This window comes from Acanthaster planci, linkage group LG02 (assembly GCF_054643075.1).
Source record: "Acanthaster planci isolate LZ-2023a linkage group LG02, COTS_SCS, whole genome shotgun sequence".
NCBI classification, from domain to species: Eukaryota; Metazoa; Echinodermata; class Asteroidea; order Valvatida; family Acanthasteridae; genus Acanthaster; species Acanthaster planci.
The window spans coordinates 27,158,324-27,171,721 of NC_141778.1; the positions used below are offsets into that span (position 1 = coordinate 27,158,324).

At 41.6% G+C, this 13,398-nt stretch overlaps 1 protein-coding gene across 1 annotated transcript in view; it reads right to left on the reverse strand.

Moving 5' to 3' along the window:
* Positions 1–13,398, reverse strand: part of tbck (TBC1 domain containing kinase) — a 195,990-nt gene that overhangs the window by 169,981 nt on the left and 12,611 nt on the right. The window lies entirely within an intron of this gene.

Here is a 13,398-nt window from a genome sequence, read left to right on the forward strand (position 1 = left end):
TACTTACCAGCGAGCACCACTAGTAGACCAACTTTCTCTCCCCCAAAAATTCATAGCCTAATCATTCTGGTCTGGTTCCCTGTGACCTTGCAGTAACGTCTCAATAAAATATCACTGAGGTAAACAGTCTGATATTTGGAGTCTTATTCCGACATCCAAACAGGAGTTTTAGTTTTAAAGGTCACCTATATTTTAATCTTATCTCATGTCAAGCAGGAAATTGAAAGAAAATGGTGTATCTCAAACCCCAATCTCTCCGATCTCCGTCTAGCAACGCTGCCCCGTGCGTTTTGAGATATGTCCATTTTAGTCGCCATATTTGCTGAGGCGTTTGTTTATCGATGATTATTTCTCAACGCTACTATATATACATTGTGAACGTGCGCATTCCTAATTGTCTACGCAGTTACGGACCAAGTTCAAATAGAAATTGTATTCGACTCAGCAGTAGCACAACGTTTGAAACCTCACCGTGCTTCTGCCGTACTTAATGACATAAGCACAGCAGACCCCGTTGAACCAAAATCCTCTGCCGTGCCGAAATCAATTTGTCAAGCCAAATTGGTTTCAAATGTCATGAAAACGTCGTGCAGAGTACAAAAATCAAGTTGAATTGCATTCGACACGGCATAAGCACGACGTTTGAAACAGGCCTTAATGACTGGCTTCTACTCAACAACTACGTGGTAATGCACACGTGCTTGGGAATAGGCTAAGCAAGCCTAGCCTAAGCGCAAAGTACGTCAATGCATGGAGTTGCACCGATCCAAATGCATTCATCTCTTAATTAAATGCGGTTTAATTTTTATATTTTAGAATAATATTTCATGGGATTTGTGGTCGAGTAAGCGTAATATTTGCCTATTGTTTTTACACATGAGACTATTGCACCTATCTGCTATTGTATTTATCTTCTATTCCCGATTATACTATGTATCAATGGATCGATATTTCTCTGTAGACATTGTAAAAGGCATTATGATCATTAATGACTTCTTAAATATATCACTCATCAGACTTGAAGAAATCAGTTTAAAGGGTTCCCATTCTCGACAAGCTTTGCTTCTTATGGGATCCCTCCACATAATTGTTATTATATATTTTCTTCTGCTATACACTATGTATCCAATACAGATAGTGAAAGACCGTCACACCGCTCAACGCACTTGGTAGGCCTATATGTGATATATCACGAAAACCCATCCGCGGTAGTACGCTGGTATGAAAAAATGGATGGGTGTTGCAGTTGTCCATCCACTATTTACTGCAAGGAACTACAAAACGTGACATAAATACCATTGTCATTGGCAGCATGTTTGCAATTTACCAGGCGGCATTTTTATGTGCGTGTGGCAGAAAGTGATGTAAAGTCTCAATGCGTCCACCACAAACGTCATATGTTTGTCTTAATCATCTTAAGTGTATCTTAATTTCCAGGAAAAGCTGGAACTCAGAATGGATATTGCAGTAAACCTGCATGATGGATCAAAAAATGGCGTTCTCTCAAACTACCTAAACTTCCATTAAAAGTGGGGTACTTCGATTAAGAAGTAAGATGAAGAAGTAACTAGCAATGTGAACAAAGCCTATAAGCTTCTTTTTTTTAAGTTAAACGTATTTGTAAAGAGATGAGTCAAAAGCATGCCCAATTTAGCCGATACATTAAATTAAAAAAAAGAGTTTTTTCCGATGAAATCTAATTTCAAATTAATGTTCAGGAAGTGATGAAAAACCTCAGAGAATTCAAACAGATCCAACAGTACAGATGGCAGTTGTTGAATGAGGAAAAGGTAACTCACAGCAGGCAGCTTTCCGACTGAAGGGGACAACAAATCCCATTTCAGCTTCTACTAGTGCGTTAGAGCGGGAAAAACGTTCACTCACCGATGGACGGCAGCATAGAAAAATTTCGTCTCCTTTACTTCAAATAGTGACGTGTTCTTCATTTGAATTTTAGAGAGTAAGATGACTCAGTGTTATATCTTGTTGCCTTTTTTCTGTTTTTTAAAATAATTCCATTCTAAAATAGAGCCGGAACAAAATCTTCAAAATGAAATGCTATGCTCCAGTCCTAAAACCACATACATGAAATAAGTGTTAGAATCGACAGAATTGCTAGGGCATAGAGAGCATCGATACCTGAATTTCAAAGTTTTGTTTGAAAGTTTTGGGGAAAATGCGTCATCGTTTTCACGAAAAGCCACGCATGGGGATTTTGAAAGAAAAGGTTTTGTAGATAATCGCCAGAGAAGTTTCTATTTTGAAATTGCAAAAACACTAATTTGCAGCAATTTCATGCTGTAAGAGAGACCCCAAGATGATTCTTTGAGAATCTTTAAATTTGGCTTAAACCCACTTATCAGAATGATCACAGTGGTTAATTAAGTGAAAATCAAGTATGGACGAGTGCGTCCATTCACGAAAAAGAAGGTATATTTTTTCCTAATTTGACGCCCTTCTGCTTGATAATATCCATAGCGAAGAGGCTTGTATGTTTCCGCGTGCAGCTGGGAATGCGTCTCCACGTGTAAACGAATATTTCAGTTGACGTACTGTTAGCCTTTCTGGCAATACGTTTTGTACTTGTAAGGGGCAGTCAGATTTGTGTCTCGTGAAAATGGAAAATGCAGTTATCGAGATTCAATAATATTTTGCTTGTGAAAGCATGTCAAAATGATCAAGTACGAAATTCTAAGATAAATTAATGAAAAATAATGAAAAGCCATTTTGGACATATCCGCCGCTTCGTGAAAATTGGTGAAGATTTGCGCCACGCTTGAAGAATTTGGATTCACAAGCGTGGCCACTATTCCAACTTGCGATGTTAGTGTACTGACAAAATTTATTTATTGTTTATTGTTTATTGACTGAATTTGAGTTGTTTCTTATTCCAGATTTATCCATATTCTTTTTCTTGGGCAAGACATCTCATCAGTATAGGTAATTTGTGCCAAAATAGAATTTCAACGAGTTTCAATTTCAGTATTGTGCGCATTATTGCTCCTGGAGTTTTCAGACCCCTTATTCATACATGTAACTGGGTTATGGTTCATGCATGTAACTGTCACGGTAGAGGAGCGCTAATTGCAGCTGCTGATCATCTAAAACCTGACCGCATAGTAGACTTTGAACATGAGAATCTTGAACTGTTGTGGGTCAGCACAGTAATGAGATCAGCACAGCGCATGGTAAACTGCTTTTTGGGTGTCTGTATAGACCCTCAAGTTCTAATGCCAGCTTTTTGACGATTATCAGTCTGTTCTAGAAAGGTTTATGTCGTCCATTCACAACTACCTAGCTGTTTCTATAGTCGGTGATTTTAATATCAACTATGGTGCTGATTGCTCTTGCCTGAATGAGAGATTATGCAATGTATCCGACATTCTGAACGTGTATCAATTGGTGATTTTGTTGCACATGGGAGTTCAGTTAACTATCAACAATCGACTATTCTGAACCTTATGTTCACCAATTCACCTCGGTTATTTTCAAATGTTGAGTGTTGTTCTGACCGTGGCTCGAGTGACCACAACGGTGTTACATTGTATGTAAGCTTATCATCTAAGAAAAAGACACTTACACGCTTTCAGTACCAGAAAGCTGACATACTCTTTTCTTTGAATTGCTTAATAAGGTTGATTGGGATTTGTTATATTTCGCCCGATATAGACAAAGATAAAATGTGGAACAATTTTAAGGATATTCTTTTTGCGGCCGTTCGTTATGCAGTTCCATTTGTAACACAAAAAGGTAGTAAGTGTAAACCTACCACGGATATCCTCATCTTACAAAATGACCTGACATGTACTAAAATGGGTGTTCCTTAAACAGAACGAATCTTAATGTTAACAAGTGTAAGGTGATGTGTTTGACTCTTTCAAAAACGTTTATTTGTTCATCTCGTGTGTTTGGTTCCCGAACTCTTGAAACTGTTGGTCGTTGTAAGTATTTACTAACTTAGACTACTCTGCCCGTCGCATTCAACTTAGAAAAACCTCCTCTTTTAAAAGGCTAAATTTCCTGTCAGTAGTTTTTATTACCAAAATTTTGTATAACAGGTTTAATGTAAATATTGAGAACATGTCCATAATTAACAAGAGGCATCTGGACAAGGTCAAATTTATTCATTTCTCCACACATACACAAGCAATTCATAATTCATTAGTTGTTAGATTTCCCAGATTTTGGGATACCTCGACCGTTGATGTTACTAACGAAATTGCCTTTGACCTCTACTTGTCCTAAAATTGAGAAACCCCTGGCTTTCCCGTGACAGCAGCACTGTATGAAGTTCGTCCATGAAAATCAGGATTTGAATTGTAAATCACAAATAATTCATGTACTACATGTAACTTTTAATTACACCTCAAGTATGCTGGTTTTATTTTGCCCGGTATTTTTCATTATGTCATTTGGTACAAATATTGTAAAGATAACCACAGCAACACAACTTTTATAATTTTATTATACATGTATTCTTCAGTCTTAAATGATGCCTACTACTTTCCAACAAGCCCTGGTGCAATCTTAATTTAACCAGCAAAGTTGATAATATGTGTCCTTGCCATATTGAAAAACTGATTTTATTCATTCTGAATTTTATCTGTATAAATCTCTACACGCGATTTTGGTATAATTTTGTATTTGATCTCTACACGCGATTTTGGTATAATTTTGTATTTGTTGACATTTTAGGAGACCCTCTTGACAGTGATTGAGTTCCCTTTTAGGTTATCCTTCAGGGGTGTTGTTTGATTCACTTGGCTTTGTACCTGTCCTCCCTGAGAAATAATAAATGAAATGAAATTATATGGAATGCAGATTCTTCGAGATCTGAATGAGAAGAAAACAAGCAATGAGGATCGTTTGAGAAGACAATCCTTCCAAATATTCGGTATTCTTCGGCCTCTCCCTGATTTTTTCTTATCAGGAGAGGAATTTGCAGCCTGTAGGTCCTACGTCATGTATTTGCTTGCTGTGCTTTGAATATTTCATAAGGTCAAATAATTTTGGGAAATATACTAGGGATATTTGCACTCTCTATGAGTGAGATGTGAGAAGATAAACTCTGGCGTTTCTGGGTCAGGCGTGGATCACAATAGTTCCGTGTCCTAAGCCGGCAGCCCTGCCTTCCTGGCTCGCCCTTGAACTTCCGTTGCCTTGAGGCTAGAAGGACAATCCAAACTCAAAGCCAGGCAATCCCTTTCACCAGCTGTTTTGTCATCGACTTTCTGCAGGACCCCGGGTTAGATATCTCAGGAAGCCTTTGCGTGTCTTAAACCTCAGCGGAGTCTTAGGTACAGAAAATCCCTCGGCGATGGACAGAAGGCGACGGTGGAAGGTATAAGGGAGCCAGAAGCAATATTTGGAAGTCTGCACATACAGGTGTAATTGGTCTGAGTGTGTGACGGCCGTGGCACCTTTGCATGTTAAGGTCCTGCTAAAACAGCCTGGCGGCCATGTTGGTGGAACGCACCAATAAAAGGTGGAGCAAACAAAGCCCGCTAAATCCTACTCCTTTGATGGATCGTCACGCTTAGCGGGATCTCCATAGAAACACAACGACTCTACAAACCGGTGTCTTAGAACTTAAGGACGATGATTAATAACCAATGGCACGTTCAGTCAGGGGAAGACAGTACTGATCGACCTAAAGAAATACGCCATCTGCACCGCCTTACCAAAGAGACGAGGTTCAGGCTGGCACTGGGACCTTACGCGAGAAGAAGTACACCCTAAGGATCTGGTCTGGTCAAGATGGGGGCACGCAGTGAGGCTGACGTCGCTTTTGCTATCGCCAACCAACTTCTCCCGGAGGTAACAACTCACTCTGTCTGCATCTTCTTTGAGGATAATCTCTGTTTACGCCTGCAACTCTCATAACAACCGTCACGTTTCTTTATTCTCCATATAGGCCTAGCCATGACGTACGACTAAATAATCAAGGAGAAGCTTCCACTCATTGCTTTGTCATCTTGAAGCCGCACTTAGTTAGTTTGTTGTACTTCAATACGCGTGTGGTAAGCGACAGGGAAGCTAAATTCAAATGGCAAGCTACTATTCAACCGCTGCATGGAACCGCGCCTAGCTCTCCAAACAGCTTCAAAACTCCGATGTGGTAGCTCTACAGCTGGAAACATCGTACGGTCTGGAAAGGTACCGCCAAAGGAACTCGACACAGACAGCCTTCAAGATCTGCACTGCCACGAGTTCACTCGTGTTGCTCTGCTGCGCGTCTGGAAGCACTGTCACCTGCGACAACACTAACAACAGAACAAGCATGGAAAATTTTCAGGGACAACGTCTACGAAGCAGCAGTTTCCCAGCTGGGTCATCCTCATCCACACCGCAAGCACGCAGACTGGCTTGACGAGAATGACCTGCAAAGGCCTTCCTGGAAGAAAGTCGCGTACCATGCTCTCTTTACTGGCTGTCAGACCAGGCAAATAACCAAACGTAACGATGATATGAAAGCCAGGGCGCATAAAGAGTTGCAAGCCTTAGGGGATCAGTGATTGATTCAAGGCGCATAGGAGGTCCAAAAGATCGCTGACGAGTTTTAAAGAAGCACACACAATGCACCCACCGGTGCCACGACGATAGTCACCGCCGCGATGGCATGGTTCTTTTGACAAAATTGCCCGTAGTTCTCCAGCGGGGACTCATGCACTTTGAAGAACTATTGCGCCGCCCCTCCAACATCTCACCAGGGCAAGCATGAAGGCTCACGATGGCAGGTTTCCAATAACTAAATCACATTAAATGCCGTTTGGCGTTCAAGTAAATCTTGGCAATACCTCAGACCAGAAATATTAAAATGTATGACTTGTACACTGCTTAGAAGCCCAAACCTTAAACTTCGCAATCTCTTTAGGGAAGAGCACTCCGTGAAATGAAGTTGAACTTCCATAAACAAAAAAATGCCTCTGTGCTGTTTGAAACTCGCCCTTAGCCGAGTAGCCCCCGGCCAGTAAGGTGCTGACCTACTACAGTCTCCTGCTTTAATGGGTGCTTGGAGCTTAGGAGAAGCCCAACAAGCAGACCGAAACACTGCACCAGGCCAGACAAAGAGAAAGAAAAATCTACCAACCCTGAAACTCGCTGGCTGGAACGTCAGGGCCTTGCGTCCTGGCCCGCCAGATGACCTGCGTCAGACCGACGACTTCAGAGTCCTCCAGGCTCTACATATGCATCGCTGTCCTTCAAGAGACCATGCTTGCTGACAGAGGCTTGCTGGGTGAGAAAGACTACACCTTTCTCTGGCAGGGTAGAGCCGAAGAGGAAGCAAGACTACATGGTGTGGAATTTGCTGTGAAGAACAGCCTGCTCCCAGCCCTCCGACAACCAACAGGCAGCTCATAGCGCATCCTTACCCTGCAACGTTCCATCTCAGCAGGATTTGTCACCTTAATTAAAACCAAGGACCAATTCTACGAAGAGCTTGACGCCGCTACACTTGTTCCTGCTTGGGAACTTCAATGCCAGAGTTGGTGGAGACCACAACCACTTGGCCAGAGTGCCTTGGATAATTTGGGAATTGAAAACCACACCGTCGAGTGTCATGGATGCACCCAAGGCCACGCCATTGGGATCAGTTGGACCTTGCAATCACCAGAAGAGCCCAGCTGAAAGCATACTCATCACACGCAGGTTCCTTAGCGCGGACTGCAACACAGAGCACTCATTTGCTTGCAGTAAAGTTCAGTACTCTCCAAAAAGATCCACCGACCTAAGCGGACAAAACCTCTTCGCATCGACGTTGCAAAGACGCCCGATCCTGTTCTCAGGGCACAGTTTGTTGATTCTGTGCAAACAGCCCAAGCGAAACAAGCAGCAGTCGGCACAGCTGAAGAGAGGTGAAACTTCCTGTGCAACACAATCGCAGGAGCTGGTGACGCACCGTAAAGGCAGGCATCGAGAGAGCAGAGGAAACAAAGGAGCAAAAGTGGAAAGTCAGAAGGAAGCAGCAAAGGACTAGAGCAACGTTCACACCCTCACTACCGAGTGCCTTCTTATGCAGGCAATGCAACGGAGGTTGGCATTAAAAAATCGGACTGTTTAGCCACAGCCGACGTTGCCCAACTACAAACTAACTACAGTTTAACTTTCCAGGCGCACTCCATTGTCTTTGAGACAAAAGGAGAAGATGATTAACATGTAAAGGTATAAGTCCATTTCAGTCCATTGATAATTGAAAGGATGAATTTTCCTCTTAGGCAAAATGTTCAAGCTTATCAATAAACTGTCTCTGAAACTCCTCAATAATGTAATCAAAATGTCCCCAGTAAAATATCGTAAGCAGTTACTACAGAATAAAGTGAAATACTGCAGGACACGTATGAATTATTGTAATCGCAAAAAATCCACTTCAAATGAGTGATGATTGAGTGAATTGAGTGTTTTACTGTGTAAATTAAATTCAGTAATAAAATGATATGTACGGAAGCCAAGGGTTCCGGAATAAATTTGTAACCAATTTTCACTGATAAAAAGGGCACTACTAGTCTAGCCTGAAGCTTGTTTTAAAAATTACTGCATCCGTAATTTGGTTCAATTACAGTTCTACCTATACAAGGAGGAATTTAAACAATTGCAGTCCTATTATTACTATCTGAATATCGTGAGTGGAATATAATAATGCAGTTGGACTGTAAAATTAAGATATGTAATTACTTGTCGTGAATGGAAAAATCCAATTCAATTTAAGGATCATTAAGAGGATGAATTCTCACTTCAGCATAATGTTTGACTTTTGGTTTCCTTTAAAAAGTCTTGTACACATTGAAATTCTGAATAAGAGGATGAAATTAGAGGGGAACCAAGTTCCGAATTAAACTGTCATCGGTTATTTGTCAATACAGCTATTTTGCGTACGTAAGCCAAAATGATCAAACATTCGGAATGAATAACACCAAACATACTTAATTCGGCCCCTGCAAATGAAACAAGATACATTATCCACGACCTCGGAAAATACATAACAGTACATGTGTTATGTGTGTTTTAGTTTCAGGATTTTCAAGAAGTTTGATTGTGCTAAAACGAGAGCCTTGCATTTCGTCGGAGTTATTCTGCGTTGTGCTGCGTCGCACGAAGTGACCCATAAGTATAACATGTAGCTGAGCGCACAAAGAAAAACTCCACGTTTGCAGTTTTCATGTACGACTTCTTTCCCTCTACGGCTAATCTCATCGTCACACGTTTGACATTTTTGTACAGAATTAATCGTTGAAACTGAAGATAAAATTTAATGCGTCTTCTTGCGGAACACTTCAGATTGGGATACGTCACTTGGTGTGTACATACTGTCGCGCAATAGCAGTTTGCGTGTTTATTCTGAGCCATCGTAGTTAGGCCCAGGGCTCATTCCCTGACGTCGGCGGGAACCGCCGTGCGCCGTGGCTGATGGCGCCAGGCTGGCGGCCCGCGAGATATATAATTGCGAAGGCGCGCCAAGTGTGTAAGTTGGGGGAGCGGGTTAGTGTAGTGGTTCATTCCTCGCTGCACCATGAGGTCCGGGTTCGAGTCCTGGCTTGGCCCAGGCTTTAAAGGCATTTGGTTTCCAGTCCATACTCGCTCTCGCAGGTTTTCTCCTGCCTCTAAAACTTGACTTTCTTCCTAACTCCGTAATGTGATGCTGATAAATAAAGTGTATGAATAAACGTACAGTTATTGGCGCAACTAGCCTGAGTTAAAGAAAGCGCCATTAAAATAAAACAACAAGAAGTGTGTCAACTCCTTCGCAGTCAGTCCCATATGCCACAGTCCTGGTCAGTTGAGTTGCCATACAGTTTTCTTTACTGCTCCTACCGGGGGAGAACTACTAGGCTGTAGGCTTACCCGTAAGTAAGCTACCCACGGGGGATGTTTAGACTTAATATAAATCATCTGGGGACAAGTTTATACGGGAACTCCATCATGGGGATCTGGTGGATGTAAAACAAGTTGTGCCCGTAGCTTACACCTGTATAGGGATCACGACCTGTATAGGGCCAAGACCTGTTTCGGAGATTGCCGGCCGGGGCCTGTGAAGGTGCGCATCATTAGTAGTGCCTGCAGAGATGTGAGACATTATTAAACCAGAGTCACCTTAGGCAGACTTGGTTCTGTTGTACCCTTGTGTCCCACCCTGTCCTCTACCCCAGTGTGGCGCCTGTGCTGCTCTCCTGCTGCACCTGGCGGTAGACTGCCCCAAAACGGGCCTGCTCCCTTAGCTGCCTAAGACTAGGACCGCTCGCTGACGTCGGGTGAGGACGACCTGGGGGTTGTGTCGGCACGACCGCCAAAATACTGTTGAAGCAGCATTTCCAATGGCACACGCAGGTTCCAACAACTTAGACCATCACCCAATAATATTGAGTTAAAAGTAATGCGCAATGATTTTTTAAACACATGCCCTAGAATGAAATTACTTCATTTTCCGTTGATTTGGTTATAATTTTACAAACTGTGAGACAATTTCACGCAAAGTGTACTGGCTGTTGAAATGTTGCGCAAGTCCTTACATCGCTTATAGGCTAAATATATACGTGTACTTTGCCAGCCCCCATTTTTATTTGCAACTTTTTATGTGATTTAATGAATGAATGAATTAAGTTAAAGAAATATTGTAATGAAATAAAGTAGAACAGGAGTAGAAGTAGAAAGGAGAAGTAACAGTGATAAATTTATGGAAACAAGAAATAAGATAATAGAATTTTATCATTTCAGTAATTAACTAGCCAAGCATTTTAAACAGTATATTGTATATACACGAGGTTTTCACTTGATCGTTACTCTAAACTAGTCACCAGTGGCCAACTCACAGTCGCGTCCATTGCGCAAATTATGGCATGCAAAGTTAACAGTTAATAGGCGTAAACAGATATCTCTATTCTTAATAGAGATATCTTTATTCCTAATACAGATATCTTTATTGTACGTCCTATTTTAATAGAGATATCTCTATTATGTTCGCGGTCCCGCACACTGGGTCAACGGAAAGGTCATTGTAACGTAACGCGGAAGGTTGTGTAAAGTTTCCTAATGTAATCAACCACCAGAGTACAAGTACTGAGACACGATCAAATACCCTTCAAGATAATAGATTTTTAAACACAAAACGTCGAGGGTGACCTGTTGACCTCGGAAGCGGTAACTTCATAGCGATATCTCTATTGCGCAATAAAGATATCTCTTAAGAATAGAGATATCTCTATTATACAACGGGATTAACTTCCGACGTCAACCGACCCACAGCCCCATCTTACGATTTTTTAATAAGATCTGTAGGGCCTATAACGGAAATCAACGGAACTAGGATGCAGCTGGTCTTCGGTTCCATAATTACTCGGTAAGATTCACAAATATTAGAATAGTTGTGAATGAAGGGCATACTGATTATGTCAAGCATAATGGAACAAAACACCCGGAAATAAACAACCACTGAAGCAAGGCTTAGCCCTTTGATAAATCGAGTCAGTCAGTATGTTCGCTTTGGTTCTTACCCCCAAGCCGGGAGATATTTTAGAGTGTCGGTCTGATTTCAGCTGCTTCGTCCGGCCGTGAACAGCTGTGTATTGCTGAGATTCCTCCGACAAGATGTAGCCTAGAATGCTCAGCATGGTGGATCAAAGCACAGAAATGTGTGTCGCCCCTCAAGTCCCGCACAAGTCACTTGGAGTAAAGGCCAAACACTGCTTTCCCCGACCGGCCAGGTATTGATTGGAAGCCAATGACCACTTGGTGATAGTTCGGAGAGGGCTGTATGCAGCGATTGCGGCACACCAAACGTGACAAATTCAATTTAGAAATATTGATTTTTTTCTGCATCTAATAAGAGGTTGATAATCCTTTTGGGAGAACTTTGCTACGTTTCAAAGTTTGCTTTTGCCAAAGGCGATGCTCGTGCATGCATTTTAGGAGCATGTTTCAGTGAAAATAACCGTCAGTGGATGAGTTTACTATATTTGCATGTAATATTCCTCTAACAGGCCCACATAGAAAGCGAATTCTCCACACTATGGTAAATGTTGCTAGCTTCTTAATAGCGAAGTTAAATGTTGGAACGTGTGTTTTTTGACTACGCAAGATGCAGCTCGCTCGAATCAGGTACCACTGTTTTTTCCAGATTCCATAATTCAACGCAAAGTTAAAAAGAGCTTTCAAAAAGATGATCAGCAAAGACAACAAAAAGAAGACATGAAACCTTTTCTTGTGGTAAAATGCTGTTATTGAAATTAACGCATGTTCCAAGATTTTAATAGAAACAGAATGGTGTATATTACGGAAGCATTACAAAATAAGCAATGAACAAAATTAGCCAAGGGGCTTTAAGGACAAATAGACTGATGTAGTAGTTAAGCTGTAATGATAGACAACTTTGGCATATTCATCCTCAATGCACACTTCCTTCAGAGGATTTTTCCGGGTAATATGATCTGTGGTTGCCGGTGGGCACAATGAATAACTTACACACAAGAATTGTGAACATCAGCACAGCGACAGAAGACACTTGATTGCAAGGACACCATGAAATTGGCTTAAGTTTGCTTGACTGCATTGACCAAGAGCCTGAAGCAAACTACGCGTCCTTAATTTTACAGGACCCTGGCAGGTCTGGAAAACGCATACATATGATATTCTCGCAGCCAAGGAGTCGGAAGGAGATGTGTTGGTACTGACAAAAAAAATTTAAGTGGGCACCCATCTTAAGCATCATTTGTAGGGATAAGACAATTGGCTATACTGCAGCATAAGCCTTTCTTAGAGGGTGACTTTGCAATGGATGAGCTTGCGATGAACGGAGGCCGGAGTTTTCTCTAGCTAGGGGTCTGTGTGTTTCAGCAGGAAATTTTGAGCCACGCATGCCCGGTTTTAGGGATACGTGAATTCTTTCCAGGTAAGGAGCTGTTTCATTTCATGAACTATACCGGTACGTCTTTTTCACTCTTTGGGGAAATAACAAAACACGACAAAAATTATTTGCATGGAGTAGGCCCCTTCGTAAAAAGGAATTTGAGAAATATAAACAGAAATATTATTTTATTCAGTTTAAACCTTCCTGAGCAGAGACGCAGAGATTCAGTGTAATTCTTTGTAAATTCCGTTCGTACAAAGTTTTCAAATAAAAGATTCAACAGAGGGTAGGTAAGTGGCTAAGGACCTTTCCATATGGCTGCGAGGGTCTAGACAAGTAACCACCGCATCTGTTCCAAATCGTTATTTCAACAAGTCGAATGGACGTGAAATATACGCAGAGTGGCGATCAGTGCACAGCACAAGTGGAAGAAGTCCAAGTCAAGTCACAAGTCGAGCAACTGATTGTTAGAGGAGTAGTGTATAAAGAGATTTCAGGATCACCTTTTTTTCGTGACTAAAAAAATTGAAAAAATTTCTCACACAATAAATGAAACTCGC